The sequence below is a fragment of the Thalassophryne amazonica genome, chromosome 22 (genome assembly GCF_902500255.1).
Source record: "Thalassophryne amazonica chromosome 22, fThaAma1.1, whole genome shotgun sequence".
NCBI lineage: Eukaryota > Metazoa > Chordata > Actinopteri > Batrachoidiformes > Batrachoididae > Thalassophryne > Thalassophryne amazonica.
Window position 1 is genome coordinate 22,797,790 of NC_047124.1, and position 23,545 is coordinate 22,821,334.

The 23,545-nt window shown below is 40.6% G+C and overlaps 1 long non-coding RNA gene across 1 annotated transcript; it reads left to right on the top strand.

The window, feature by feature from the left end:
* Positions 1–2,259: 2,259 nt before the first annotated feature.
* Positions 2,260–23,349, top strand: LOC117504094. Its single transcript, XR_004558722.1, has 4 exons — positions 2,260–2,327; positions 5,201–5,203; positions 8,565–8,575; positions 23,339–23,349. It is a non-coding gene; the product is annotated as an uncharacterized LOC117504094 (long non-coding RNA).
* Positions 23,350–23,545: the final 196 nt, after the last annotated feature.

The window sequence follows — 23,545 nt, forward strand, 5'->3', positions numbered from 1 at the left end:
AAAAGTTGAGTACTGTACACCGAGTGGCAAAATGGCGCAACATTTTTCCCCGCCCCCTTTTTTTAGCAACACATACTGTCACATTAATTATTTTCTCCGAGCTGAATGTCACAAAGTCTCCCTGCCGATCCTCTCTGCAGGAATAACCTTCACATATCGCCGCTGCCGCCTATTTTTGTGTAGACTGTGTGTTTTCCTGTGTACAGTTCGATGTGTGTGTTTGTGTGTGTGTGTGTGTGTGTGTGTGTGGTGGTGGGGGGGTCGTCCAGCTTCAACAAAGGTCATTAGGGCGTATAAAGAGAACACGACGGGCTGTGGGAGTCGGCTCGTGTAGCTGCGCTTTCTCACCGGCCTTCTCCGCTGCCGCGTTGTGTTTGATTAGTCTGAAGCAAAGCAGCGCGTCGCGCTCAAACCATTCGCCGTGCCCCCTTCTCTTTCCTTCGCTCCCTTCCAACTGTATCGCTCGTTTGTTTTCATTAGCGTGATTGCCTCAATGTCTCCTTGACCTTCAGCCATCTTTGGCGCCCACTACCTCTCGCGCGTCTGTGTGCGCAGACATTCCGTCGGATGATCACTTCTGATTTTACGGTTCATATTCCCCCACCCTCACCTCTCATTTTTGTGCTGTCTCCTCCTTCATCATGGGAGGGGCAGTGATGTCGCGGAGATGTTTCTGAGCTGATAACTCTTCCTCTAAGAGTCCTGTGGCGCGGTGGGGGAGGGAAGAGAGTCGTAAAACTAGTGTCCTAAATAATTTCACCTTTCCAGCGTCAGAACAGATGTCTAAGAAATGTTCTATAAAAATGCTGGACAAAACAACAGCTGGACCTTGTACAGAAAGATGATGGGCATGTAAGAGGCAAGTCTGAGCTCCATACCCACAATTGTGGAAGACGGCGTTGTTGCGGTTAGATTGCGAGAAAGATACAGAAAGATGCACACCGACTGAGGCGGCGCTCAGGTGAAGTGGCTCATGATGAGCGACTCCCACGCACTGCTCCTGCCATGAGTGCAAGGAGGAGAGGAGACAGGAGAAGATGCTAGAAATGACAGCCCGAGAGAGATGCCAGACGTAGCACCGTCCTCCATCTGCCCACCTCCTCTTCCTTCACGGCGTTGCACAGAATGGCAGCTGGCAAATCTTTCATCATGGACAGAAAACAGTCACCCGCTGTTCTGTACAAGCTATACGACGAGCTTAATGTTCTGTTGCTTTCACCTCTGATTTGCAAACCAGTTAAAGTAGTGAATTGGAAGTCGTCTCAGATTTGGCAAGGTGTATTTGTTGCTGTGCTCATCAAAATGTAAGATGGAGCTCACTTTTCTGAAGATGCAACATGCTTTGGGGTACAATTTTGGTCTTATAAGAAATGCAAGAGACCTTATTAATTAGTATGTTTGCTGCTGTTTTGGTCTATAAGAGTGAACTGTTGATGGGCTAACTTGGTTTTGGTCACACTGTGGGTTCTAAATATCAATCAATCAATAATTCTGGCTGTAGTTCAGTGTTGCGCAACACTGCACATACAAGTTTTAATGAGTCACATTTTTGTTACGCTGTTTTTTTATTTTACTATTTCTAACTATACCCCTTCTCAAACCCTAACCATAACCAATCCTCTCCTTTCCCCTAACCCTAATCATAACCCCACTCCCCGCCTTACATCACCCCACATTTCGTGATACCGTCACTAAATGACTTTATGCTTCAGTCAGCAAAATGTGGCGCTTTTCATGATGGTGTCATGAACCAGTAGATTAATTTACTTTTCATGATGCCATCACGGAATAGTGTGAGATTGGTTTGCTACTCCAGTGCAGTTTAAAAGATCGATTCATTCATCCACTCCTTGCTAGTTTATGGACAAATCAGGTGGCTCCACCCAGCCTCGCCACCTGTTTTGTCAGTGCCTCTGGTACATTTTTGGACTGTTTGAACCAATCCCTAGCTTTTGGACTTTGATTCGTCTTGTTTGGATAAATAAAATTACTTATTTCACTTAGTCAGCGTGTGGTTGTCTGCATTTTGGGGTCCAATTTATTCATTTGCATTAAGGTGGTCCTTACTTTGCAAAGTTTTTAAATTTACTACTTTCACCCCCTGAATAGGTTCCAGTTCATGAGAAAACAGGCTGTGTAAACTTTTGTTTGTATAAATACATTTTTAGAGGTAGCTCAAAAGCATTTAAATTTTGCTGTTTTTTGCTGTATAACACTATACTAACTAAAGCTTGAATCACCTGTGAGCAGCAGAAGGGTTCCTCCTGGCACTCACTTAGAAATTCAAGATGGCCTCCACAGGTGATTTTCAAGCTTTAGTTTGTATAGTGTTACATTGCATAAAATTACCTCTAAAAATTTATTTATACAAACAAAATTTTATACAACGTGTTTTCTCATTAATTTGAACCTATTCAGGGGGTTAGAGTATTAGAGTATTAAATAAAAATACAGACCACCCTAAACTGCATAACACCTGTAGTTTGTTCTTGATCTGGCCAACTGTTGTAAAAGAATTTCTTTATCTGGAAAACACTATATCATATTTAGCATAAATATTGCTGATCTGGCCATCAAATAGCAGAGGCAGAACTCACCGTTGGTTCTCTAATATGCCGCTAGAAGTGGCTAGAATATGTGACGACGATGTAGTCATGTGGAATTTTCACATGGCAGAACGCTGAATGGCATCCTTTTCTCTTGAAGCTTGGGTTGCTTTGTTTTCTTGTTTATTTTTTTTTCTTTTTTGATGGAATAGAGGTGGGGAAGATGGACGTTGACTGTATAGCAGCAATTTTGTTTTGTTTTGTATTTTGTCTATTTATTTATTTATTCATGTATTCAATTTTTGTGATTTTATGATATTCAACTATCGATACGAAGCAACCAGTTTGTGTGGAATAAAAATCACAGGATTTGACGCTCGTCCCTAGTTATGATTTTTAGTCACTATGGAATGTCAAAAAGTCACCAAATATAGCAACACTGGAGCCAACCGACTGTGCAACTGCACCAGTTCACGTAAAAATGAAGCATCACATTCAAAGCCTGCTGTTAACATACCACCATTTCCAAAACATGGACAGAATTAAACTCAAAGCTGAAATTCTGCACTTAAAGAACACGTACATTAGTTTCAAATCCAATGTGCTGTGGTAGATATAAAAATATAATGCAATGCTAAAATACCCTCGGCCATATGAGCATTGTGTTCTTTATAATTTGCAGTTGTTTAATTAATTATTAACATGTTATTGTCTTATATACAATTTGTACGTGTTCAAATCAAATAATCATTTGTTCATCACCCTTTGTGCATTTGTAGTTACTAATGAGATAAATTTAACTCCATAGGAATTTAGCTTTGAGTTTGCATGCAAAAGTTAGCATGCAAGCTAACATCCACAAAATGTCTTGTAAATTACTCCAGAAGTGTTATTAGGTTCCAAAAACAGTGTTTTCAGTTTTACAAGTGTTTACTTCTCGCTAGCTTTTACATTATATACCAGAAACAAAGCTGTTAGTAAGTAGCTACACAAGGAAGTGAAGTCAACATGCTTACCTCAGCGAATGTCTTGTAAATGACCCCAGAGGTGTTATCAGGTTACAAAAACAGCATTTTGGGTTTTAGAAGTGTTTATTTTTTGCTAGCTTTTACATAATATACCAGAAACAAAGCTGTTAGTAAGTAGCTACACCAGGAAGTGAAGTCACCATGCTAACCTCAGCGAAATGTCTTGTAAATAAGTTCACAGGTGTTATTAGATTCCAAAAAGTGTTTTCAGTTTTAGAAGTGTTTATTTCTTGCTAGCTTTTAACATAATATATGAGAAACATGTACATAAACACACAAAACAAAACAGTTTTGAAGAGGCCAGCGACTGACGTCACGGTGCAGCTCTACTCTGATTGGCTGTCACCAGCATCACTCCCAAAAAAAAAATAAAACAACTGATCAGATTGAAAAAGAATGTGATTTTTTTTTTTTTTTTTTTTTTTAGCTCCTTAAAAATACTTCAAGATTAGCCATCTTTGAATTTGTCCAAGGTTCTGTGTCCCACAAATGTTCCCTGTGAATTTCAAGAGTCTGGCAGTAATAGGACTGGACTTATGCTGAGCACAGACAAACTGATTGACAGACGGACGAATGAAAAGCCTTAGCAATACACGATGGCCATATTTGATGACCTTGGGTAACAGTATTCCTCAAAGTTATGACCACTTTATTAGAGTGTGTTATCAAGGTGTGAGTATTGGAGCTTCCTCTTTCTGTATTTGCTTATAAATGCTGACCAGAGGTGCAAAGGATCATCACACTGGAACAGAAGATAACAAGTCCACACTGCTGGAGGTCAAATGATGTGGAGGCCCGGGGTTGGATTGTTGTCGGGGCTCTTTCGGACTGCGTGAGCTGCCGAGGTTCAGCATTGCAGGAGGGAAGGCCGGTGGGGTGAGATTAGTGACAGAAGGACACCCGAGGTGCTGTGTGATATTAAGTTTAAGGAAGGGGCAAGAAAGTGGAAGAGCAGCGCTTTTGGAGAAAGGCACCCAGGCCCGGTTCCTGAACATACAGTCTGGTCCGTACGTAAGTTTGCTTCTCTACACCACTGGGCCATAAGTCAAGGAGTTTGAGAAAATATATTTCAGTAACCATTTAGGAATTACATTCTACATACACAACCTCGTATGTAATTGGACAAACTACATATGAGCATTATAGTTATAGCACATCATCTCTTTTACAGCTTTCTTTACACAAGCCAGTAGATGGATACAGTGGGGTACTCTGTGGTAAATTTATCCGAAGTAGGGAGTTCTCAATATCTGAGTGCACAAGTAGGAGACTAGTGAGGGAAGCCACCAAGACACCCAGGAACCTCTGAAGGAGTTATAGGCTTCTCTGGCAGTGATTGGATAAAATATGCACAATGCAACATTTGATTGTTGCACCACCTGTCAGGGCTTCGCCGAGAACAACTCACTTGGTGGCTACCCTCACCAGTCTTCTTCTTACACACTCACTCAGTATTTGAGAACTGCTGACCCCAGACATATTTCCCGAAAGTCTACAGTACAAGCAGTGAAGCAGATAATATCAATTTGATAGCAAAATCGTGCAAATGCACGCACCACATTTGGCACAATGATTCCCAAGACGTTACTTAACAGATTTGAGCAATAGGCCACGTGAAAATCCCAGATGGTCACCAAAATGACCTACTGAAAAAAATAATTTTTGCATTGAAATGTTCCTATTACAATGAATGTGTTTTGCAGCATAATTTCATGATAGTCGCTAAATTGACCCCAAAATCATTTTTCTCATAAAAATGTCATTTCTTATTTGATTTGTGTGATCTTGCTGGCAAACTACATTTTCAGGCATGCCAGATTTAATTGTTCATGTTCCAACAACAATATGACACTCTGTGCCATTTGTCCATGTTGTTTGCAAATATTAAAAATTACAACACAAGATATTCAACACTTAGTAATATAGGTGGGCGATACCGGGGTTTTGGTATTGATCCGATACCAAGTAAATACAGGCCCAGTATCGCCGATATCGATACCGATACTTTTTCATATTTAAGCTTCATAGATCCAAAGGATCCAAAAGACCTAGGATAGAATTGTGCCAAACATTGTACGTGACAACAAAATACTTTATTATCACAATCAACATTTTTGTTTAAAAAATATCACAGGTAGAGGGCTGACAAACCACAATATAAGGATGCACTGCTCCGTGTTGTGTGACACAGCGCTACTCTTACAGAGAGTAGACTTTGATGAATCTGCGTGCGCAGCAGTCAGTGCGTGCGGGAGAGAAAAAAGCTTGAGAATCAATCTTTTTACACGAGGATCGTTCAATATCAATACCAGCACTGGTATCGATATTAGGATCGATCTGCCCACCTCTACTTAGTACCTTGTAGTAGGCGCACATGCAGTAGTTTCAAGAGATGAACACTTTCAAAACGTGCTATGTGGAAGCCAATAACGTTCAACGTAATAAACTTCACCGTAATATGGCAGATAAGCAAATAATAAATATCATAAATAGCAAAACACGAGCAATCAGAGATTTCTGGCGTCTGCCAGTCTGGATCCAGATGACCTCCAAAATTCAGTGGAGTCTTCTGTCCCCTAATATCTATCTGTGGTGCAAATTTGGTGAGAATCCATGAAGTAATTTTGACATAATCCCACAAAGCCTATATAAAGTAAAATCTTGATCCAGAATCTGGATCCAGATCACCTCCAAAATTCAGTGGAGTCTTGCATGGCCTAATATGTATCTGTGGCCCAAATTTGGTGAGAATCCGTGGAGTAGTTTTGATTTAATCCTTCAAAGTGAATATAAAGTGAATTCTTGATCCAGAATCCAGATCTGGATCACCTCCAAAATTTAATGGATACTTTCATGGCCTAATATGTGTCTGTATGGAAAATTTCATCAACATCTGTGCAGTAGTTTTGACATAATCCTGCGAACAGTAATCCTTCAAAGCCTATATAAAGTGAAATCTTGATCCAGAATCCAGATCTGGATCACCTCCAAAATTTAATGGATTCTTTCATGGCCTAACATCTATCTGTGGTGAAACTTTTGTCAAAATCCGTGCAGTAGTTTTGACGCAATCCAGATAACAGACAGACAGGCATATAAATATATAAATGCCAATTTGCTTATGTCCTTGGTGGATGTAATAAAACATAACTAAATGGAATTTGACATCAATATCATTTTAATTGATCAAATAGGAGCATTTCTGTGCAAAAACTGATTTTCGATAGGTCATTTAAGTATCCATCTTGGAAAATGGTTGCCATTTTGAATTTTCAATTGGCCAATTCACCAGATATGCTGAGTCATATCATGAGAATCACCACGCCAGATTTGGTGCTCGTACCACCAAATGCATGATTTTTCCATTATCTGCTCCAGTTTAACTCCACTGTGGCAGTGCACAGCAGCAACATTATGCAAAATGACATCACCGCCCCAATACTTATCGACCTGATTGCAGCTCTTTTAAGAGAAACTGTCAATATGAGCTACAAAATGGACAAAAACAAGACTTTTTTTTTTTTGCCTATACGGCATTTAGGAGAAAGGCCAGAATGAGTTGCACTTGAAGTTTTCCTCTCCAGACCTTACAGTGTTAAGCCTTATCCAAACATCTGCACAGCCAATGTGGAGAGCATAAGCGGAGAGAATGTATATTTCACTAACTCTCTGATATTTTGAGTAGAATTTCACCCGTTGGCGCTCGCCTAACTTAAATCAGGTGAAGTGCCTGCTGAGAGGAGAGCGAGAGGAATCGAGGTGTTGCATCGTCCATCAGGGCCTGACATTTATTTTGGCTCGGACAGCTGATGTAATTAACTTTTAGACCTTCCTGTTCGTGGCTGCTTCTCCGGTCAGGTGTGCCAAGGAAAACAAGCCAAAGTGCCCACCCCCCACCCCCTGCCTCTCACCCTTTCGAACACATCCACATTAATTTGCACACATACACACTCTCTTCCATCTTGCACGTTATATGCCTTTTTCCCCACTTCTCCCTCCGTGTTTAGGTTCCTCTCCGCCCTCTCTGTGCGTTCTTGCTTTCTTTCTTTACCGCCTAAGAGCGCACCGAGGTGTCTTCGAGCTTCAAGCCCTCGCAGACGACCAGAGTGGCTTTAAGTTTCCCGTCCGTCGACACAAAAGCAATTCCTTACTTTGCAACTATTCGGTACTCTGGGGAGAAGTGCCTAGGAGGCCTACAAGTTAACTTCAACCACTGTGACACTCTAGAGGTGCTTAACGCAGCACTTTTGTCATCCGTCTGACAGCTATGCATTGAAATGACTGACAACATGAAGCTAATATGTTTGGAAAACGACAAGTTTTGCTTAAGTTAGATCATTCACAAGTTAAGATCTTACTTTATCGTTTTCACGGTAATGAATACGACATTGGGGGGTCAAAAGAGCTGCTACGCTAACCGGAAATGGAGCTATGTTTCTGCCGTAGTGGCGTAGCTGAGGAATTTCTGTAGACAGGACTTAACAATGCTAACTGGTTTCAAATGGCTAAATTTAAATACGATAACAGAAATTCTGAACAGACTTACTGCTAACAAAATAAGGTTTGCCTGAATTAATGTTAGCTAGCACGGCTCACCTAAAAACTGATTCAGCAAAAATTACAAATTGGCAAATTAATTAAACTACCTGCTTCCTGTCAAAAAAAAAAAAACAGTTTTAAAACATGATTTATGAAAGCAAAAAAAGTTTCAGTTGCATAGTAACAAGTACAGAAAACTTATTAATTTGCTATCAGAGAGCTACCAGCTACCGCAAGTAGTCAAGCTAACGCATATGCAAAAAGAACAGAGAGCTACTTCCAGTCGTCATAGTAACCTCAAATCCGCCGCTACTTGAACTCTGTTTTACTTGCAACATGCCAACCTTTCTGTATTTCAGAGCTTTGTAATTGGATACTAAAAATTTGTCATAGTCTGGAACATCCTCTTGGGCATTCAAGATGCAGGACTACAAGAAGTTGTCATTCACAGTTCTGACCAGTGTTGTAGTCATAGACTGTTTACATATTGCAAAAACCCTACATGATGTTTCCCATAGGTTTTCTAAAGATCTGGTTTTCAGTTCAAATGGGGCAATTCCAAATAGTGCCACCTTAGCAGTGCCTGACTCTATTTAATTCCTGATCTACCCATAAATGGGTAAAGAGGTGGAGTACTGGCAAGCACAATGTGACCCAAAAAAAAAACCCAAACAAGCTAAAGCTAACAGATGAATATTGGTTCAGTTGTTTGATATGTATTTGTTTGAAGGCTGGGTGGTAGTTTTCATAATGGGTGGATTGAGTGTGGGTAGTAAAAATGACAGTATGCATATGGAGTCAGTAACTACAGTGGAGCTAATGTCCCCAAGCTATCACTACATGGTAATTCGTGCTAATGGCACTAACATACAAATAAGTAATGCTAAAATTTCACAAAATAGAAATATTGGAGCACAGACTTCTTAAATGGTCTGTCAGTACAAATAACCACACAGCTAGTCATAATATCTCAGATGGAATAAAGTGCTCAGAAAGGACAAACAAGTACAAGTCCACAGCCGCTAGCAGCCACTTCGAGTGGCCTCTGATAGCAGCTAGCGGGTGCCTGCCTGGACTCGCTGGCACATACTACTTGTCAATTAAATGGAACGTGCCCCTAATTATTCATAATTTCATAGCTTAAAATATCTTAAAGTTATGCTATGTAAAAAGTCAGCCCCTGTAGTTGTCATGAATGTGGGAAGTAACTTTAAGGGCCGATTTTACCATGAGCATCTATAGATAGTGATTTGGTTTTGGTGTCAACCACAAGTGGCCAATGCAGGAACTGCACGCTTTGCCACTTCTGTGTGGGTTTCATTTTTCAGCACTGGAGGTTGGGACTCACTTGGTTGTAGCGCCTTGATGCTCGGGTTGGTTTTATGGTCTCTTTATGGTCATTTTTTTCCCCAGAGCTTTCTTTTTACATGAGAAAATTCAAAATCAGAGCAATAGTGTCGCTGTTCACCTGAAGTCGACACGTGTGCTGCAATAACTCGTATCACCCAGACCGTGCAAGGCAGCTAACACCAGCAGTAGGTTCCCTGCGTAATGCTGACTGGATTCAGGAAATGTTAAAATTGCTAGGATGGTTATATGTGGTCTTGATCAAAGATTTATCGTGTACAGCAAAAATTTAAGTGATGTGATGCCGCACTTTACTTCTTTTCCCCTTTTGCTTCTGCTCACTGGGGCTGAGGCTGTCTACCCCTTCCACTAACAAGGTGGTGATGCCATCTGTTGGTCGTTAAATTTAATCACGCTGTTAATTTTTAAATATTTTTAATGTTACACGCATGCATGTCCAGTGGCTCAGAAAATAATTCCGTTTGTGGCAGTGATGTCTAGAGCAGGGTTGGGCATTAGCGGGCAATGAACAGCCAAGAATTGGTGCCGATGTGCAGTTGAGCACAATCGGTGTGTGAGTATAAACTGAGGCGTGATTGTACAGCCCTTGAAGCATCTGCACCAGATGGAAAAGCCCTATAGAAATACCATCCATTTTCCATTTCTTGAGGACGTGTCACCAAACAATTCCAGCACGCACAATCTGCTACAACTGTGGAAAGCACTTGAACGTCTCCCAGGAGAGGTGGGTCGCATAGAGTGCACTCTACTGCTCCATTGATCTTTTTTTGAGGGTGCAAATCTACAGGTGCGCTTCATAAACTGACCCAGCTTCAGCCGTATCATCTGTAATAATGAATAACGATGCCCCAGGCCCGTGTTGTTTATTTTGTGGCCTGAGAACTTCTTTTGCAGGACGTTGGGTCAGGCTGTAGGTACTGCAATTTTAATGACTGGCAGTTGCGCTGGTATGCGGCACACTGCAGAGCCAGGGAGGTGTTTGTTTGTACAAGTTGATTTCTCAGACTAAACCGATATCACGTCCCACACCAGCTTCTTTGGATCAAAACAGTCTGTTGAAGCAGGCGAGAACCTACACCCCGGCCACCTGGCAAAACAAGATGGGACATTGGGGGAGGATTATGGGACATCCAGTAAAATATCTACGCTAACAAATGAGCAGTTTACTGAGAGGACACATCTGAGACGCCCACACTCTGTTGTTTTAGTCATAAATACAGACCATAATAATTCTCTGGGGCCGAAATCTGTGTGTCTGTTATATGTTACGTAATTACTTAGTCTGTCCAGTGGAAAAACTCAAAACCCACAGAGATTTAGACTGTCCTTTTTTTTTCCAGACAATGTGTAAAACTACCTAAAAATTTGCAGTAAGCCTTTTCTAAGTACACTTGTAACGTTAAGTATGTTTTAGAAGTACTTTATCAGTCCCATTGCTCACAATGGAGGCACTCATTCAGCTCATGCTAATGTAAGCACAACTTTGATCTGCACACTTGCACGTACTCTGCCATGCACAAGCATAAACTCGTCTCAAACTCATTGTAAACTGTGTGTAGCTTCGTGCAAGTGCGCAAAGAAAATTTTGAAATGTTCAAAATCTCCATCACACATTAACTGCGTAAATTTGTTCTTTCCTGGATAAATCCAGAATCAACCCAAGTTGCCAACGTTGGTTGAGATCTGGGTCAAAAATCCAAATTTTGACCTCTCACCCCATTGATCTTTGTCAAAACAAGTCATCCACACATCAAGTTTGGTGTAAATCAACCAAAATGAGTCAATCAGATCAACAAATGTTCCACTTTCTACATAATCAGTATTATCTCCAACTGTTTGCGTGATACGGCTATGACCTTGAGTTTGACTTCTAATGAATTCTTATATAACAACTGAGTAGATCCTTGTCATTTGATTGGTGGTTGTATGTCACGTGATATAGATTATTTGTACCATTTCCACTGTGTTTCATTTACCGTGCAATAGTTCTTTTTAGCGCGCAATTTTGGTGCTATATGAAATGTGCTATTGCACACCCCATACACCACGCACGCTCACGCTACCAGAGTGGCGTTTAGCTAAACGTGGCGGAGTTTGTTTTGCTGGCAGAGGACGAGTTGAAGGAGCTAATTGACAGTGCTAATTCTTCTAACGCTGTTAGCCATCTGGAGGTTTGAAGAGCTGTTAGGATGAAAAGCTGGTCAAATTTCTGGTGGTTTTTCGCAGAGTGAGGAAAGCAGACAGCAGTCTGTGCTGAATTCTGCACAACAATGGCATCACGGACTATAATGTCAAGATTGTTTTTTGCAAGTTGACTGAGAACAATTTTGGACTCTATTTAAAGTTTGTGTACCAGTGCAACGCCACAATGTAAGTCCCTTTTCTGTTGTTTATAAATTAATCAAATATCAAAATGACAAGGATTTATTTTTGCCATTATATAAAACAAATAATGAATGTTTTTTTCATTCTTTCAATGGAAGGAACTTGTAATTTGGTGAAAGATGGAACGTACGATGACGTTCCATCTTTCACCAAATTAATTATTCGTACCATTGAACTCATAAACATTCATTATTTGTATAATATTAGGCTTTAATAGTAACCATAGGTGTATTCGTAACCAGTTCCTCACGATATTTTAGCATTGGGCCCAAATTTTGACCTTGTTGGCTACAAGCATAAAAACTAGCAGAATATGTATTTGATGGGGACAGTAATAGTAGCAGTAGCAGTATTATTTGACTTTAAAACTTTTGTATTTGTTAAACTATAAGTTACTGTACATAACCACGGTTCCTTGTGGCTGTCCAACAGCAGTATTTACTGCATCTCTCCTGTTCTTCACTGACACGATGAGCTCCCATTCATCAAACAGTATCAATCTTTTAAAAGGCGTCGCTTTGCTGTGGGCCGCGCAGCTTTGCTGCACTATCTCTTCCGTTATTGCCTGCCTGTTACCGCTGGTGCTACTTCATAAATAAAGCCATTACACCAGAGAGCTACGGGTGGGGGGGTGGACTTCACGGTGCCTTCTCATAGACAGATGCACACAAACACACCGGTGAACACACACACACACACAGGGTAGGTACTCAGTCTGCAGTCGCTGGGGAGCTTTAACCCTGACTAGCTTAGTTCAGAGGCGAGAGGCTTTATGGGACATCGGGGAGTAGCTTGCATGGGGTAAATAGAATATCCAGGGGTGTCTGTCCCGATGTGAGATTAAGCCGCCAAAATCTCTACGGTCCCTTTCCAACGCTCGCTGTGCAAAACGAAACAAAGATGTACGGAACAGACAGAGAGGTGTGTGTTTGTGTGAGCGAGTCCCAGTGCAGCTAAAGGTTTTTATGCTGACACTAAAAAGTGAAGGGCCCCACTACCTGTCTGCTACCCTCTTCTCTGTACTGCTGACGGACTGACTTACTGACTGAATGAAGAGTAGTGTAGTGGCGATCCAACAGGGATCTCCGTGTGATCTGCAGCACTTCCCAAAGGGCTTCAATTTCCTAAGAACCACTCCACCTGGGAGGAAGTAGCTCACAGGGCAACCCAGACTTCAGACGTCCGTTGACAGAAAAGTGCAAATAACTTTTTTTCAAATTGTGCTTTCCAGCTACTTATTATTTCTTTGGATGGTTTCTCTGTTCGTCTTATTCTCTGAAAACTAGCCTTATGTGTCAGTCAACTGTGTATACAATACCTCCAGTGAGGTTTTCTCAAAATCTCCACGTTCCGGATATTATTTAGGCCGGATGTTATTCGATCAACATAGTGTGTCTGATGTGCTATCTTCAAAAAATGGTTGTATGGTTAACATGTACCGCTAGTAGCATTTTTCTTTTTTAATATACATATAACATATAAACAGGCAAATGTGCCATGAAGACCTGGGTTGAATTCCAAGTCATGCAACCTGTCTGTGTCCTTGGACAAGATTCTTCTTCTGTATGGTCAGTAATTGGGAACCAGCCTTGGCTGGGGAACTAACCTGTGGACTGGCATCCTGCCCAGCAGAAGTCATAGAGCCTCATCAGCTTTGCGATGCGGAATCTAGAAATAAGCACCGGCGCCAGCTGGACACAGTGCTCTCTTCTTCTACTAAGTCAGGAAAAGGGGAATACTTACTAGGTCAGGTCTGAGAGTATCCACTGGGGCCACACCCACCACACTACGGAATCACCTTGGGTCATGGATGTCATCCACCTAGGCATACAACCCGTCCATTCCTACCTCTTCAAACTAACATCTGCGTATCTGCTGTGACCGGGTGAAATGTGGGCATCTTCTTGGCTTTCTCCAGCTGCGGGGGTCCTCTAATCTGTGGCACCTGCATTCTGGGTACCATCTAGGGAAATGCACCACATGGCCAAAATGCCATAACATGGCATAAATGTCAGTCTGCCCGAGTTACCGTTTGTTTGAAGCACAGTCATTCCAACAGTACCCAAGGATCCTCCAGAGAGATCTAGTACAAAAGACATCCAGTTGATGCCTTCAGTCACCAAGTAATGCCCAAGTTTCACAAGCATACATTAAGACAGGAAACACCAAAACCCTAAAGACTTGGACCTTCATTCTCTTGCAAAGACATCAACATCGCCAAACCTTATGAATCCATAAACTCTTCCTAGGTGTCTCTGGATCTCAAAGGTGAATGTCCCAGAGATATAAGTTCAACACTGATGGGTCAGGTCCCCAAATATATTGGAAGACCGGATCTTAGTCTTGATCCATAGTAGATTATTTCAGTCTGGATTGCAATAGTGGGCCCCATAAAAGGCAGATGACATTAGAGGGAGAGGTGGCATACGTGTACTATATGAGGCATCGTTGTAAATATCAGTGCAAAATCTAAATATTTATCTGTCTGCTTCTGTTATTTCAGACAGCTCTGAAAATACTTTCACACATCGCTGGTCAATCAATCAATCAATTTTTTTTTTATATAGCGCCAAATCACAACAAACAGTTGCCCCAAGGCGCTTTATATTGTAAGGCAAGGCCATACAATAATGATGTAAAACCCCAACGGTCAAAACGACCCCCTGTGAGCAAGCACTTGGCTACAGTGGGAAGGAAAAACTCCCTTTTAACAGGAAGAAACCTCCAGCAGAACCAGGCTCAGGGAGGGGCAGTCTTCTGCTGGGACTGGTTGGGGCTGAGGGAGAGAACCAGGAAAAAGACATGCTGTGGAGGGGGAGCAGAGATCGATCACTAATGATTAAATGCAGAGTGGTGCATACAGAGCAAAAAGAGAAAGAAACAGTGCATCATGGGAACCCCCCAGCAGTCTACGTCTATAGCAGCATAACTAAGGGATGGTTCAGGGTCACCTGATCCAGCCCTAACTATAAGCTTTAGCAAAAAGGAAAGTTTTAAGCCTAATCTTAAAAGTAGAGAGGGTGTCTGTCTCCCTGATCTGAATTGGGAGCTGGTTCCACAGGAGAGGAGCCTGAAAGCTGAAGGCTCTGCCTCCCATTCTACTCTTACAAACCCTAGGAACTACAAGTAAGCCTGCAGTCTGAGAGCGAAGCGCTCTATTGGGGTGATATGGTACTACGAGGTCCCTAAGATAAGATGGGACCTGATTATTCAAAACCTTATAAGTAAGAAGAAGAATTTTAAATTCTATTCTAGAATTAACAGGAAGCCAATGAAGAGAGGCCAATATGGGTGAGATATGCTCTCTCCTTCTAGTCCCCGTCAGCACTCTAGCTGCAGCATTTTGAATTAACTGAAGGCTTTTTAGGGAACTTTTAGGACAACCTGATAATAATGAATTACAATAGTCCAGCCTAGAGGAAATAAATGCATGAATTAGTTTTTCAGCATCACTCTGAGACAAGACCTTTCTGATTTTAGAGATATTGCGTAAATGCAAAAAAGCAGTCCTACATATTTGTTTAATATGCGCTTTGAATGACATATCCTGATCAAAAATGACTCCAAGATTTCTCACAGTATTACTAGAGGTCAGGGTAATGCCATCCAGAGTAAGGATCTGGTTAGACACCATGTTTCTAAGATTTGTGGGGCCAAGTACAATAACTTCAGTTTTATCTGAGTTTAAAAGCAGGAAATTAGAGGTCATCCATGTCTTTATGTCTGTAAGACAATCCTGCAGTTTAGCTAATTGGTGTGTGTCCTCTGGCTTCATGGATAGATAAAGCTGGGTATCATCTGCGTAACAATGAAAATTTAAGCAATACCGTCTAATAATACTGCCTAAGGGAAGCATATATAAAGTGAATAAAATTGGTCCTAGCACAGAACCTTGTGGAACTCCATAATTAACTTTAGTCTGTGAAGAAGATTCCCCATTTACATGAACAAATTGTAATCTATTAGACAAATATGATTCAAACCACCGCAGCGCAGTGCCTTTAATACCTATGGCATGCTCTAATCTCTGTAATAAAATTTTATGGTCAACAGTATCAAAAGCAGCACTGAGGTCTAACAGAACAAGCACAGAGATGAGTCCACTGTCCGAGGCCATAAGAAGATCATTTGTAACCTTCACTAATGCTGTTTCTGTACTATGATGAATTCTAAAACCTGACTGAAACTCTTCAAATAGACCATTCCTCTGCAGATGATCAGTTAGCTGTTTTACAACTACCCTTTCAAGAATTTTTGAGAGAAAAGGAAGGTTGGAGATGGTATTATTAATAGTTTTTACACGTGGGCTCGTAGCACCATCAGACGCGGTTTAGCGTTCTAGGTGATGTGGCGCATTCACACGACGTTGGCATGATTGAATTCCAACCTGTGCGTAAGTGTTTTTTGATCTAGTCGTGTTGATCCTTGCACGCGCACACACACGCATCACATTATACCGCATCAGCCGGGCTCAAAGTGGATCATTATTTACTAAACAGGTTGCCTAACAAGAAAAGACTGATTCCCCTGCAGGCTCGCGAAAAAACCCTGGAAGCATGGCGGCACACCAATATCCATCATAATTTATGTGTTGCAAAGCAGATTACACACATTAGCGCACACTGTTCTAGCTATGACAGCTCCAACTGAACTTGACAAATTCCATAATGTGGGGAAAAAGGAGGTATTTTGCCCTCTGTGGGTATTAAAGGTAATAACAAAAAGGAGTTTATGTGTATTTGAGTGCAAACGTTAGCATCCCTGTCTAGCTACGCCTCCTCCACCTTCTCATCTCTCCTTAATTACATTTGTATTTGTTCCACTCGGTGGGCGGAGGGGCCTGTAAACTGTTCGGTGCTAACTCTTTGAAAAGACTTCACCCGGCACGGCTAATCCTAGCCTAGCGCTAGCTGCCAACAGCTGCGGCGTTGTTTACCAATGGCAGAACAACAGATAAGCCGATTGACGCGGATGCAGTTCATCGGTCACAGGGAGGCGTTAAGAGAGCCGCGGATGCCAACCCAGTGGGGCGCATGGCATTGGAACAAATAAGTTCTGGGAAAAGGGGCAGTTTGATTTGCTAACTCACTCCCACCTCCCTTTTAACACACTCAACCACTCAGTCTAATCAACTCAGCGGCATTATGGGAAATCTACCACTAGAGTTACACTGGCAGATGCTGTTGGTTTTTAGATTTCAAAATTATGCATTTACTTTTTTATTGCCCTTAAACCTATGTTTGTGAATTGTTTTCAAACCAAGGACCACTTAATAAAAAAGAAAACAAATCTTGTCGACCACCTAACTCCCCAAATATCCAAAAAAACAGCTGCTTACTACATCAGCAGTATTTCACTATCTATTGAGATACACTTGTAGGTCAGAATATGATTTTAAATTTAAAATGTGATATTTCATCAATATACTAATGGACCACACTGGAGGTGCTCACTTTCCTTGGAGGATTAGCTTCTCAGCTAACTTTGAAAACCATTCGCAGACCAGTTAGCTTCGACGATATTTAGCTCAGCTAACTTGAAGTCGGCTAACACTTAAAAAAAAATAAAGCTTAACAGTCAAGAAATGTTTGTAAATGTTAAAACTCATACGTTTGTTACTGTTGTAGCTTTTACACTTATGCATAAAGCAAAATCAACACAACTATGAATAATCTGTAAGTTGTATGTAAACTACTTTCATTTGTTCAGTTAATTAGGGGAGGTGATGATCTAGTGGTTAAAGTGTTAGGCTTGAGACCAGGGGATCCTCGGTTCAAATCCCAGCCTGATCGGAAAATCACTAAGGGCCCTTGGGCAAGGTCCTCAAACCCCTAGTTGCTCCCGGTGTGCAGTGAGTACCTTGTATGGCAGCACCCTCACATCAAGGTGAATGCGAGGCATTATTGTAAAGTGCTTTGAGCGTTTGATGCAGATGGAAAAGCGCTATATAAATGCAGTCCATTTATTTACCATTAATGACTTCTGTACATTATGATCGTCATCTCAGCTTGACATGCTAACCCTTTGTGTGAACCCCCATGTTTATGCTACAACATATTAAAATTTCAACTCTGTAGATCTGGTTTGCTTGTTTTTGTTTTGTTTTTAGAGCCAAAAAAAAAAAAGCCAATGTTAAGCTCATGTAATAAAGTTAGCGGTAAATGTTTTACCGGTTGATCCGTTTGTGGCTAACTTTTCATTTAGCAGATTAGCAAATATCAAAGCAAAGTTTTAGCTGTGCATCCCAACTTTAAATACCAGATTAAAAGGTGAACCCAAAATGTGTTTTACAAATATGAAAATGGAGACCAATAAAAGGAGATTGACATTGCCAGAAAGCAAGTGAAGCGCTAATATGTCTTATTTAGTTAATGTTTTGTACTGTGAATAAATTGTATGTTGAATGTTTAGTGTCATTTATTAGTTTAATTATTCTTTTACACCTTGACCATCTGAGCTTGACATGCTGACCGTTTGTGGGAACCCCCACGTTTACACTGCGACATATTAAAATTTCAACCTGTAGGTCTGTTATTCTGGGTTTTATGAGAACCCAGAACTCGTAGAAACCCCCCCCCAAAAAAACTAAGTCAAAGTTAAACCCGTGTAATAAAGTTAGATTAAAAGGAGGATAAAAGGAGGTTGACTTTGTCAGAAAGCAAGTGAAACACTACTGCTTCATTTCGGAAGTGGTTCATCTGTGGTTTACATGAGTTAAGGGCCTGTAGCACCTTGGTGAGGCGATGAGTACGCCTGTTGTTATTATTGCTCACTGGTTTTTGTTTCTTTGTTTGTCTCCATCCTCTGTGTACTGCACTTAAGGCACAGTAAATTCTTGCTGAGTTAAAATTGACTCTGTAGTCAGTATACATGATTCCATTCAAAATAGAGTTAAATCAACTCAAAACCATTGTTGGAGTTGTTGACTTGTTTGTTTCTTTGTTTGATTTTGTTCATTATGTGTTACCTTACCAACACAGTAAATGTTTTTGCAGAGTTAAATTGACTCTCCAGTGCGTGCATATGGTCAAATTCCAGATAGTTTTGCATCAACTCTGTCTTAAATCAGTGCAATCATAGTATAAATAAACTCTTTTAAATTTGATGAACTTGGTTAAACACTATTTGGAATGAGGCCTTACAGTGTGTATTTACCACAGAGTCACTTTAACTCTGCCAAATTTACTGTGTATTATTTTATATAGTAATTATGTCTGGCTATTTTTAAGTCTTTCAGATATTTAATTGGGAAAACCCAATATGTCCCATTGGATCATTTTCTCAGCCACAGTTTCATTGTCATTGATCTGAATCTTGGCATTGATGATTAAGTGATTTCAAATACAGTATAAAATTCATGTACAAATATTTGCACTTCATTATATACTAATATGTGTCATAATATGGGTAGTATTCATCTAAAGTTCTTTGAATTTTCATTTTATGTTTTTGTTTGTGGAGATGTTTTCCTTTTTTGTGTTTCTTTCACTTTGATTAAACCTAACACGTTAAGATGTCCAATTAAAATAATTTTCCTCTGCACTAATTGACAAATTCATTCAAACTAGAACTGTGCAGTGTGTTTATGTGCGACTGTGTCGATCACCACACATCCCCTTCAGACGAACCACTAATGAACATCATTTACTGTTTTAAACATTTCAAAACAGAGAATTGTTATCTGAAGCAAAAGTTTAATTTATTAAGCAGTAATATTCTGAAATAAATGCATTTCATGCGTTTTTAAAGATTATAAAGCATGAATTGTCAAAACAAAGTTCTGTTTCATTTATTATTTTGAGTGTTTCAAAAAATATTTCAAAACAATTTCTTTCTGAAGCAAATGCTTTTCATTTAGTTTTTCAAAACTTTCAAAATGATGCATCATCAATTGTATCATTTGGTTTTGAGTGTTTTGAAGCAGTGTGTTTCTGAAGCAAATGCTTTAGTGTTTCAAGCCTTTCAATAGAGTGAATCATCTGAAGCAATTGTTTCCTATACTGAACTGTGTATTTAGAAAACACATTTTTTAAAAAGACATCACTTTCAAGCATTTCAAAACATTGAAACATTTTCTGATGTAATTGTTCATTTTTGGAGTTTAAAGTACTGTGAAATAGTTTTTGAAGCAAATGTGTTGTTTACTGTTTTGAGTGCTTAAAGTATTCGAACAAATGCATTTTTAAAAATATGTCAGACTTTTCAAAATAGTGAATTGGACGCAATTCTTTCATTTACTTCTCTGAATATTTTGACAATTAAAAATTTTCTGAAGGAAATCTGGTTAAAGTATTTAAATGCAGTGAATCCATTCTTAATGTAATTGTTTCACTAATTGTTTTGATTATTTTGAAACAGCAATTTTCAGAAGCATATGCTTCTCATTTAGTATTTCAAACTTTTCAACAAAATAAATCATATGTAGCAGTAGTTTAATTTACAGTTTAGAATATTTTTGAAAACGTGAATGATTTTGTGAAGGAACTCTGTCAAGTGTTTCAAAGGTTTTCTGAGGTAATTGTTCCTTTTAATGTTTAAGCGTCTTGAAACAACCTTTGAAGCAGTGTTTCTTTTATTTTATTTTATTTTCGTGTTTCTTTTCAACTTACTTTACTGTTTTGAAATATTCAAAACAGTGAATCACTTTTTATAAAGTAATTGTTTTATTTACTGTTTTGACTGTTTAAAAAAATAGCTTTTAAGCAAATCTATTGTTTTAGTGTTTCAGATCATTTAAAACAGTAACTCTTCTGAAACAATTGATTCATTTGAAAAAGAAAATAATCAATTCATTTTAGGAAACGTGGTTCAGGTATTGCAAAGCATGTTATTATTTGACTATTTTTAAATGTGTTCATTTTTTAAACCAGCTTATTAGAGTTAAGAGTCACAGTGGGGCTGGAGCCTATTTCAGGAGCGATTCGGCGGACAGGATGCCATTCACACTCACCTAACCTGCATGTCTTTGAAAGTGAAAGGAAGCCAAAGCATCGGCCAGGAACCCACACAAATACAGGAAGAACACGCAAAGTCCACACAGAAAAAACCACGCTGGAAGCGAACATGTGTCCTTTTTGCTGGGAGGCTACAGTGCTAACCACAAAGCCACCAAGTCACCCAAGTACCTTATTTATTTCAAATTTTTCGTAAAAGTGAATGTTTTTTGTTTTATTTTTATTTTTATTATTAATATTATTTTAAAACCATGAATAATTCCAGAATGAAGTCACATTTAAGAAAGCAATGTGTCACTTTGTAGTGCAATTGTTTCATTTGTTTTGGGTGTTTTCAGGCAATCTTTTTTTAATGCAGTTGTGTTCCTTCTCATTTTGTTTCCTATTTCTAATTTGTCAAAGAAGTGAATTTTGAAATGGATTTATTTACTCTTTTGAACAGTTCAAAAAGATGACTCATCTGAAGGCACTGCTTCATTTGAGTGTTTTGAAACTGTTCCTGAAGCAATTGTATAATACTAGTGTTTCAAGCATTTTGAAGCAACAATTCGATTTTGTCAATGTTCGTGTGCTATTTTGAACACTGCAAAACTTGTTCCCAAATGTTTTATTTGTTTTCTTTTAGTAAATGCGTTTGGTTTATTGTTTGAACGATTTCAAAGCATTGCATAATTTTCTGAAGTACTTTCTTTTAATTTTAAAGGACTCTTCCCTTCATTAGTTGTCAAATTCATTCAAAGAAGAGTGACGAAGAAGGAGGCCAAGATTTGCAGTTGTTAGATTTGCTCCCAAAGACCCTCTAATTAACACCCCATGTTAATCACTCTCAACCCAGCCAGTCACCGCCATCACGCAGATCGCTACATCATATCGCCGCCCGGCAGCTCACATCCGAGCCTTTCTTCGCCACGTTGCGTGTTTTGACTCGTTTCTCAGTATGACAGAGCTGCTGTAACCGTCTCCCCGAACAAGAAGTTGGTATTTATCAGGACTGTCGTTTAGCGGTATAAATACTCGAACGGTGACAAAGAAACATGTCAAAACCACCACCCTCGTCTTCGTCGAGCCATCTGCGGCTTCACGTTGATCCTGCAAGCCCCCCCCCCCCCCCCGTGTTATAATTTCTAACGACACATTTATTTTTGTCGCCATACGAGTGGTGCGTGTATTAGATCTAATCCATTTGCCCGGTGCTACTTTACTGCTTTAAGCACGTGTTGTTAAATGTTAAATATCTTCCAGGAGAATCTGCCATTCTGGCTAAAATAATGATTTTGATATAAATTAAGCTGATTTGACTAAGCCACAGAGTAATTAACCGAACTTAATCATTTCATTTTGATTCATTTCCATTGCCTTGAATGATTTTTCCAGCCTCTCCTATCTTTTGTAACGTCAGCGTCTGCTTTCTGGCTCAGTTTCCGGTGAAAGAGAACTCCGAACTCTGCTCCAACACTGACCTCTAGTGTTCGCCTCGGCCCGGCTGTGGCTGACGGCTGAGTTTTAAATGTGACATTTTAGCAAAAGCGCTGTCTAAGGTAATGAATCCGCTTTGGACAAACTGCCGAGTTTGAAGCTTTAGCCTCCAAACGCCTGGAGCAGGGATTGCCCAGGATAGGGCAGAGGTAGATTAGGAGGCGGTGTAATGAGAGGCAAAGCGTCTCTTTAGCTCAGCCTTTGTCTTCGCCTCTATCAACCAAACCATGGAGGAGCAGGCGAGAGACACTTCTCCGGCCTGAGCTGACGGTGGTGGCCACACGGGCATTGGCTTTATTTTTCATCATCCTCCTCCCTGCCGGCTCCTTCGTCTTTTCTAGCTCTCTTTTTTTCCCGCTCCACCTCCTTTCCTGGGATGTTGACGCTTAGCAATGGCAATCGGCCTCACATTCTCGACAGGGGAACCGTCAGATCTTCCAGAATATGGAAAAACGCAAGCTACACCGGTGCGCGGCACACGGGTAATCGGCATAAGAGGGTCAGGTCTGCATTTAATAAACAATTACCCATCTATAATAGATGAGTCCGGCTCCTAAGGCCCGGCGCCTGGCCGAGGGTCGAGAGAGGGAACGGGAGAATGTGAGAGAGAGAAAAATAGACGATGAATGAATAATGCAGACGAGATGCCCAAATGCAGGGACCCATGCGGCGCCAATTATCTTCACCGGCTAATGATGATTGTGTTGAGGGTGATGATCACGCCGGCTTCTGCTCCCACCCCTAACGTTTACCAGAGTCACCTTTCTGCTCATTCCACTGAGCAAAAACACTAAAATTGAAATAGTTGTAGTCCTTGTTTACAGGTGGCATAGGGGCGTCCGGGTCACGGCGGCCGCCGCGTACCGCTTCAATTCAGAACCGATCGGGAGCGTCTCCTTGATGGCTTCCGTTCAGTCCAAGGTCGCCAAGATTACACAAGGTTAAAGCACGGGTTTGAGCGCGTGCAGACACGTGGAAGCCCCCGCGGGGGCCGTCGCTTGCTGGATTAACATAGAACTCTGACAGAGCAAGGGAATTAAAGAAAGCTCAGAGGTGCGGCAGCCGGGCGAGCGAGTCCTCACTACCCTCTGTTTGAGATACGATGAGTCAGAGAGGAGAAGCTCTTTAGCTCCCGGGATCAGAGGGACGGAACCTGTGTAGTGGTTCCGGCCCTGGTGGAATACTTAAGGGGGGGGGACTTCCCAGCCATTTTGGCTCCCTCAGGGCCCAAGTGTCTGGTAATAATGAG